The following is an 8,720-nucleotide window of genomic DNA, read 5'->3' on the forward strand; positions in this document are numbered from 1 at the left end:
CTCGGTCGCTACGCGATCTTTGGAAAGCCGCATCTTTTATGACTGGGTGGCGATGACCTTGCTGAATACGTGTGCCAGAGACTTGCTTCACGGACACACGTTTGGGGGATGGGTTGGCCGCCGTCGCTGGGCTGACGCTGCCTTCTTGTCTTTGTTAAACTGTCAAGCCACTCGCTTTATACAGGCTCGTCGTGTCATGAGACGTATATTCTCCTCGCAGGGGGTCACAGATGAGTGGACGTGCTTTTACATCGGTAATTTTGTAGGAGTGGGGGTGCTTATGATTGAAAATGCGGCAACAGCACAGTATGCACACGAAAAAAGATGCTTGTTTGCTCCATTCTGCGTGAAGGAAGAGGAATGGTTTTTTCGCGCTCTGCCATGGCAATTTTGGTTCTTAAGAGTTCAGATCAAGTATTACTATAACTAACTACTCCACTGGTTCTTTAAAACTGCTTCAATCTGGACCAGTTGGTAGGCGTTCTTGAAAAATAAAGCAGTAGGGCAGAACGAAACTTGAAGGAGTGGACAAACTGAAAAAAATAAACGCTGAAAACTGCCGAGTCCAAGAGAAGAACAGACACCGGACCGGCGCTAATAATTAACAACTCTTTATTTTTTATCGGGCTCAGAGTTTCACTGAGAGACCAGTGGTTATGTCATACGTGCACGCCAAGTCACGTGGTCTCAAGAATGTGGTAAACAGACATGAAGTGCCTCTGCTTTTTCTGCCCTTAATAACCTGTGAAAACCTCGCCCTTGAATTTGCGTTGATCCAAGATGCAGCCCTAGGCACGCAAATACAATCACTGAATGCTCTGTTGTTTCCTTCGATCACGTGCCTTGTGGGAAAATGTAGATCAGCCAGTCTGAATTATCCATCAATTAGTGAATCAGAGAGCATGCACTAAGTGCAAGAAATAAAGAGGAAAACTATGATCACACACATTTATGCGTGCGAGTGCGAACAAATTTTCCGAAGCACTAGGATACTGTGTGAAAGTGAACACAATTTTTTTTGGCTCACTTTAAAAGAATTGTCATCAAAAACGAGGTTGGTTCATGCATTCATGACTTTTTGATATCCTTGCATGTGGCTGAATTTCATTTTCTACCAGAGTTATTTCGCCATGCTCGCTGTTGACTTGCACCTTGTTATTCAACATATGTTATTACATAGTCGGTTACGGTATCATATTCGATTTTCCGCTCAGTCTCTTATGCGATATTGCTTATGCGCAACAACATGAATGCATGTAGTACATGAATGCATGCACTTGATGAGTGTAACAAAAATAAACAGTTGTTAGCAGTCCAGTGTCTCCTCCTTTTTTTTTGTGCTCATCAGTTTTTAGCGCGCATTCTTTCAGTGTTCATGAACAGCCAACTAGCCCAACAGCCTGGCTACTAATGTAGACGCAGGACTTACGCATGCCCCGTGACCACACGTCCGTACATTATTCTGCACGGTTTTAACCAAGGTTCCCAGCAGGGCGGAGGCCGCCATCTGCCCGACGTTCAGTCTCATGTCGAAATAGCTTGACAAGATGCAATGTTTTGTCAAATGCTTTTCGCCTTTGAAAGGTAAGCCTTGTGTATAAACAGGTTGAATTAGCAGTATCAAGCAGGATATCACCTCTTGGACGTACCTTCACATTTACTTTTTCGCATTTATAACGAACATAGCGAAAACATAAGCACCCGCGCTGGCGTCAGCAACCTTCGAAACGCCACAAGGCTCTTTTTTACGAAACCAGGTGGCGGGAAGCTGTGCTCGCTGACATAGCGCTCGCACAGTTGTTACGTTATTGGTGTCTTAGGCACGCATTTCAAAAAATATTAATTGAAGTGGTTTGCAGAAAACATTGAGTCTCGGAGAGACGGAGAGGTGGGTGGGGTTTCCAGGGCCACCCGCCGGTGGGGAGGAGGCGCAAGTGCAGGTGGTGTTCTGTTGAAATGAACTGAACACGAGAAAAGTGACACTCCATAGTGCCACTTGCTTCGGCCGTTTCATCCGCAATGATGCAGTCGTGAGGTGCTTTCATGAGATTGTGTTTTCCCGTTTTTTGAAAACAGTGTTTTTTTAATGAACTACTGGCTTGATTTTGAAGTATAACTTATTGTATTTCTTTATAATATATAAATTTGGCTTTAACCCAAGCCTGTTTTTATATCACCACTACCAAAATATTGGCGATCTCACAAAGTGTCGAATTAATCTGTCATGCGTAACACTGCCTTGTCGGTGGTGACGCAACAATAAACTGTCGCTGAAGGTATCCAATGGCTTGGGCAGCCACTAGGCATGGCCGATCCCCGAATCCTGTGGCATTCATTTTAACGTTAAGGCCACCGTAACGGCCAACTGAATTAATTTTCATGGGTGTATGATTTTGCACCGTTCTAAGCTAACGCTAGTGAGGTGATGAGGATGTGGCGTAATATATTATTTCGGGGTTTTATTATTTTTTTCGGTATGTGATTTTTGTGAAGTAACGTGTTGTGTGTATGTCCATCGGTTTTGCCTCATCTGATCGTTCAATTTCGACCTTCTTCTCTCCAAGTCACGCAATGTAGTTAAGCGTGAATGTTCGATGTTTAGTCGCAGTTCAGTGGGAGTAGAGTGGCTGTATAGCCTTTCGGCGAGTCCTGCCCGATGCTTGTATACCATATAGCTGTCATTAAGCCTCAGCTGTACTTTTAGGAGACAAATAATATTGACCTTCTTGCGTAAGCTATTTACCAACTAGTATGCATGCAAGGCCGTCTTCGCGATGTAATTACGGAAGAGTTTCTCCGGATTCTATTTTCAGATGTGGCGTCACTTCGTGCCGCGCTCCTGTCAGCGGATGAGGAAAGTGGCACGACGACCGTGCTGCCGCCGCCGCCGCCGCCGTGAGAGGAGGCTCACCGAAGCCGCACATCGCGGACAGCTTCTGACGGGTGAGTTTGTGCACTCGCTTACCGGCCGAATCGCTTGCTTTTTGCTCGGTCAGATTAGGTTACCTCTTTGCCGATATTATTTGGCGCATACGGTGTAATATCATCAGGGTGACAGTATCGCAGGTGCGGTGGTTTTGTTTTCGATTTACAATGCAACATAACACGTGGGGTTTCGCGTGCCAAGGAGACAGGACCTCAGTTAGGCTGTGTTGACAGCTTGGCTCCTCAGAAATAAAGTTGGATGAAGTATTCTCGTGAGGAACTGCGTATTGTATTCGGATCCTCACGCTTTTTTGTCATTTATACCTGAATACCAACGCGAGGGTTTTTTTTTCGCATATTCTCACCATCGAAATGCGGCTGTTGTGGCTGCGAATGCGTGATCGATCAACACGGCGCCTCACCTGCCAAGTTTCTGTGCAGCCTGCGGTTGTGGTGCTGTAATAATCTCCGCTCGATGCTCATCTGAGCGCTCTCGTCGCCTCACTGACGCTTGCAAATAAGAAGTGCATAAACAGCATACTCTTACTCCGTTTATCTATTTAAATGGAGTTTCTAGCCATTTTCATTGACAAGCTAGCAAGCGTGAAGAACTTTGTTTCCCTTTAGTTTTCTCTTTTTCTCTCTAATGTTATGTATTTCTGACGTGTGTTTAATTTTCTTTCTCTGTTTCTTTCTTTGTAAGCATAGCAGTTGACTTGAAAAAACACATTTTTTCTAGCACTGTTGCAGCATTTCTAGTATTTGTCATTGTCAGTGTTTTGTTTTAAAGCTGGCATTTTGAATATTTGTCCGTATAAAAAGCGTTGTATTATGTTGAACAAGTCACTTCTAAATGTAGTTAGCTACTATAAATTTCAATTTGCATTCGCATAAGCCGTGAATTTCATTGTCCCGGTATAGCGCTGATCAAAAGTACCGTTAAAATTATTTTATTTTTGAAACAGACAAATCTTTTGAAAAGCATAAGTCATCTGAATAAGTGCACATTTCATTTACCACAACTTTCTTGTTCGTTTTGGTAGCCTTCTCAAGCTTTACTACAGCAAAGTTTACATCATCACTTGTCGGATATTCGAGACGCCCATTGTTTAAAAACGCTCAAAAGCATTGATTTAAAAAGATATCCTCTATGAAGAGTGGGGCCTCATAAGAGAAGAAGGACGAGGAGCAAAAAACAAAAACTAAAAAAGGATATATGCAGATTCATTTATTTCCCCTGATATGCCAGTTTGTTCTCCGCTACGTTGATTTTCCGTCTGGTCATGTAGCGCCTGTATCATTATTCGCTCCGTCGCATGCAATGTACCTGGTGCTTAACTTCTCGAGTCTTGCCGCCATCGTGCAACGTTACATTGGCATAATACAATAATTGTATACACTTCGCTTCACGGAAAGTGGCATATGCTGCCGTTTATGATTTGGAAATACCTGCCGGATGCGTTCAAACTAGCGTCTATTCTTCGGGGAGTCTCTTCTGGTGAATGAGTTAGTAATTGATAAAAGTAGCGCATACTCTTGGGCATATGCTTCAATTTAGTTGTGTAAAAACGACTCTCCTTCCTCCGCCGGACCACCTGGCATTATCGTAGTGTTGTGTACCCTCATCTTTAACTCTACTTTAACAGTCTTTCGGTTTTGGTAGTCCTAGTTTAATGCAGATTCTGGCCATGAATGCTAAATAGCATTATGTCGACGATAAACATTAAGTAGTTTACAAATGCTACGGAAAAATTCATTCCTGTTTCTTTCGTAACTTTCTCTTGAAATACTTCCACTGAAGAACTCTAAGGCCGTTTCGCGCTGCTGGTGTCAAGCGTGAAGGACTTTGTTTCTCTTTAGTTTTCTTTTTTTTCTCTCTGATTTTATGTCTTTCTAGTGTGCGTTTATTTTTCTTTATGTGTTTTTTCTTTCTTTTTATTTTGTGTTTCAATCTTCTTCTATATCTCTCCTCTCGCTTTCTCGGTACTTTTCGCTTGCTTTTTTTCTTTATAACGCCTTTTCTTTGATGTCTACGTGTCACTTTCCACTTTCTCTTGTTCCATTTTCCTCTTTTTATTCTCACTTCCTTGTTCCACCCCTTGCTATACTAAACTATGTTCACGGGCCTCGAGGGCCTTCTAATCGTGGATACACTTGTTTGAGTCCAACCTGTGCAAGAAATTTCTTCGTCATTCTGTTTCCCGTTTTTTCGATCTCTCACTCTTTCTTACCCTCTGTACTAGTTCTGCCGTCAATCAGTTGTTGCATCCCCCGTTGCTCAAATCGGGCCACGTGTATACTGCGAGAGAAGGAGACGATCAAGAAGAGGAGGGATTATCATTTAATGCGAAACCGATTGTGCCTGTTCACGCGTCACTGAGCAGTGCTCGGCTTAAACAGCTCCGCTCTTATTTGCGTCTCTCATCACTTTTTGGTCGTTTTTGTTTTGCTGTGCTTTGTTAAGAAAGCGCACTTCAGAGGTAAAGTCACTGTTGATATTGGCTACGTGGTATTCGCGTATATTTTAATTACTCCTTGGTGAGGGGAAGCAGTGCGTACGAATACGTTCGCATGCTTTATGAGTCGAATGCTTTTTTGTCACCCGTAAATGTCACAATTAGGAAAAATACTGTCCTGCTTATAAACATGCTTTCATCATCATAGTTTTTAACGCGATACATTTCTTAGCGTACACATTCCGCGTTTTTGAGCGCAGCTCTTAGGCGCTGAGTTTTGTAATAATATACATTAAAAAGAAGAAAAAAATTCCCGGGATCAAATGGGATTTTGTCCCGTCACCCCGGCTTGGTGATTGAGTATCCTGCTATATACAGAACCATGCTGTTGTTTGAAACTCATTTGCGAAACGACCATATACAGGCAGCATGTGGGATAAGGATCTCGCTAGCATATGTAATACGGCGTGGCAGACGACCTGCCATCACACGGTACTAAGCGCGTGATGAGTGCATGGTTTAATGCTTCCCATCCACTGGAAAGTGTTCAGCCATAATTCATCATGAGCCACATGCAGCATCAACAGTGTGCACATAATGCTTTGTATTTCTGTAGCACGTACTTCGCTTTCGCAAAATGACCATTAATAGAGTCGGTGCAAGGGGGTGGAACACCAAGTACGTGCCCCCCCCCCCCCCCCCCGGCGCCCTCGATTGATTGGTTGATATGTGGGGTTTAACGTCCCGAAACCACCATGTGATTATGAGAGACGCCGAAGTGGAGGGCTCCCGAAATTTCAACCACTTAGGGTTCTTTAACGTGCACCCAAATGTGAGCACACTAGCCTACAACATCCACCTCCATCGGAAATGCAGCCGCCGCAGCCGGAATTTGATCCCGCGACCTGTGGGTCAGCAGCCGAGTACCTTAGCCACTAGACCACCGCGGTGAGTCAACCCCCAGCGGGCCCGAAATCGAGATTTTTTTGCCATATTATAGAGAGCGCAAAACCACTCCACCACATCTACCTACCTGATTCCCCTTGAGATGAAGGTGTTGCTTCCACCTCCGAAAAAAAATTCCGCTTACCCCGATTGCTTAGGAGCGGAATGCAACTTCAGGACCAGGAATTCATAGAAAGTGAGAAACACATGGAATTGTGTTATTTTGCATCATGTTTGTCCCCGACCAGACGGGCTTTCGTCGCACTCTCGACTATGGAAACTTTGTATAGTGGTGTGTTGACAGCGGGATAAATACGGCTGTAGAGTAAAGGGCTGAGGAAACTGCGTGTCTGTTTAATGGATGCTGGATAAGGGATTGCTGCTTGCTAAGGGGCTTTTATGATGGTAAGTATTAAAGTCAGGCCTTACGTTAGTACAATAAGATTTCTCCAAACGTAAGAGTTCTCTCCCTGTCGTGGTCGCGAAAAAGGAGCCCATCATCTCTCGCTCAGCCGCGTCGGGTCGCGAAGGTGGAGCTCTGTTGAAAGACGTGCCCAGTGGGCGATAGCTCTGGTGGCGTGGATTCTGAAGGAAGTATGAGATATGTGGAAAGCCGACTTCAGAAAAGCATTTATGCTGTTGAGTCCATTTCAGAAGGCATGGGATTGAAATTCTCTCTGGACAAGTCAGAACTTTTAGAATTTAATAACAGTAAAAGGGGCAGAAAACCACAAGGGTATGTCGCTGAGGAAGTGCTCAGGTTAGTACTAACCACGAAGGGGGGCAAATCTGTTGAGCAATCGAACTGATTAGAGTCGTGGGGTTACACCTGGAGGCAAGCGGAAGAAATGGAAGAAGAATGCAACGCATCACTAGCAAGACTGGGGATGTCATGACAATGCTAAGAAAAATCACTAACTGCCAGAGAGGGTTGGGAGAGGACAGCGCCATGAGACTCGTCCACGCATTTGGCTTGTGTCACTTCGTCTACGTAACTGAAATGCTTAGATCGACACAGACAAAGCTAAACAAGTTGAACGGGTTGATTGATAAATATGTAAAGACATGCAAGAACAGAATAGAAACCGATTGCATACATACCATGAAGTCACAAAGCATTACTACATTAACAAGAAGGCATTCTCAATGTCATATGCTAAGCTTGACATACCTCAAGCGGTGACATTGTGATTGCTAATGACAAAAAATCACCCGGATCCAAGCTCCATGAACAAGATGTACCCAGACAGAGAGATCCAAATCGATTGCGAGAAGTGTAATGACATCATTATTCTCGACCATACACTTTGGCAGTGGTTTTCTCAGACTGTGACTAGGAAGGAGACTGGTGGTAAAGAGTACTCAACAGTGGAGATTTTTCAGATCAAGTACAGGCCGCCCAGAAGGCCCACAGTACGGCAGTAAGGTTAAACCTTACTGTCCCAACGTCAGAGCCCCTGCGTAAAGCTAAGCGTTGATCTTCAGGACCCGAATAAAGTTTACCATACCACACCATGCGTGCTTCTGAGTTGGCCATATCTTACTTCAGAAAGATCAAGATTTAAAGCGTAGTCAATACTATGCGGAAAGCCAAAACTTCAAACACAGTTTGTCTTGCCCCATCACAAAGCTGTGCTATGAATTCACATTATGCGATTAACTGTAAACTGTAATCTTGGGTGGATGATCTATTTCCTGAACTATATACGTAGCTGTGTTTTAGTGAAATTGGTATGCGCCACAAAGCGTGGATGTCAACCAAGGCATTCAGGAGCCCATGTGTTGTCGTACATCCGGTGTCAGGGTCGACGGCGTTGTCATTGGGCGGGAAATGAGGATAGAAGCAAATAACTTAAGTCCCGCCTTCAGCCGGAATCAAAAGCATATACTGCAGGACAGTCAAGTTCTCTACCATTAATGCTGGTGCTTAAAGGGCCCCTAAACCAGCAAGAGACGCTCGCGTGCTGCTGCCCACCCCTTTCCTCTATCGATCTACAACAGCCATCACGACGTAGTTGGCGGCGCCAACAAGAGACGCTGTCAGTGGGTGAACAAGAGACTGTTTTCTGCCAGCTGACACGCGCTTTGAACATTTCCACCTCGGACGCTGAGGAAGGCCAGTCGGAGAGGGGGACATACAAGCCGACGAATGCAGCCTAGCTACAGTGTACTCTAGCGAAGGAAAGAACGAAACGAGGAAACGCGTGTAACTTCCCGAGTATTTGTTGAAGACTCGTGCGAAACTACAATGTCCTCACTAAATTTCGACCTGACTTTTAAAGACGATTGTCTGTCTTAGGGACCTTCGACGCAGAAATTTTAATATGTCTGTCTGTCGGGGTGTAGATTTGTCTGCTTGTCCATTCTTAACAGTACCCTAAACGGCACCAAAGG

At 44.4% G+C, this 8,720-nt stretch overlaps 1 protein-coding gene across 2 annotated transcripts in view; it reads left to right on the forward strand.

The window, feature by feature from the left end:
• Positions 1–2,834: 2,834 nt before the first annotated feature.
• Positions 2,835–8,720, forward strand: part of LOC119168549 (uncharacterized) — a 92,716-nt gene continuing 86,830 nt past the window's right edge. For both annotated transcript variants that reach the window (XR_012894528.1, XM_075890925.1), the window contains exon 1: positions 2,835–2,943. The gene's annotated coding sequence lies outside the window, so the exon portion shown is untranslated. The remainder of the gene's footprint in view (positions 2,944–8,720) is intronic.

The sequence above is a fragment of the Rhipicephalus microplus genome, chromosome 3 (genome assembly GCF_043290135.1).
Source record: "Rhipicephalus microplus isolate Deutch F79 chromosome 3, USDA_Rmic, whole genome shotgun sequence".
In the NCBI taxonomy this organism is placed as follows: Eukaryota; Metazoa; Arthropoda; class Arachnida; order Ixodida; family Ixodidae; genus Rhipicephalus; species Rhipicephalus microplus.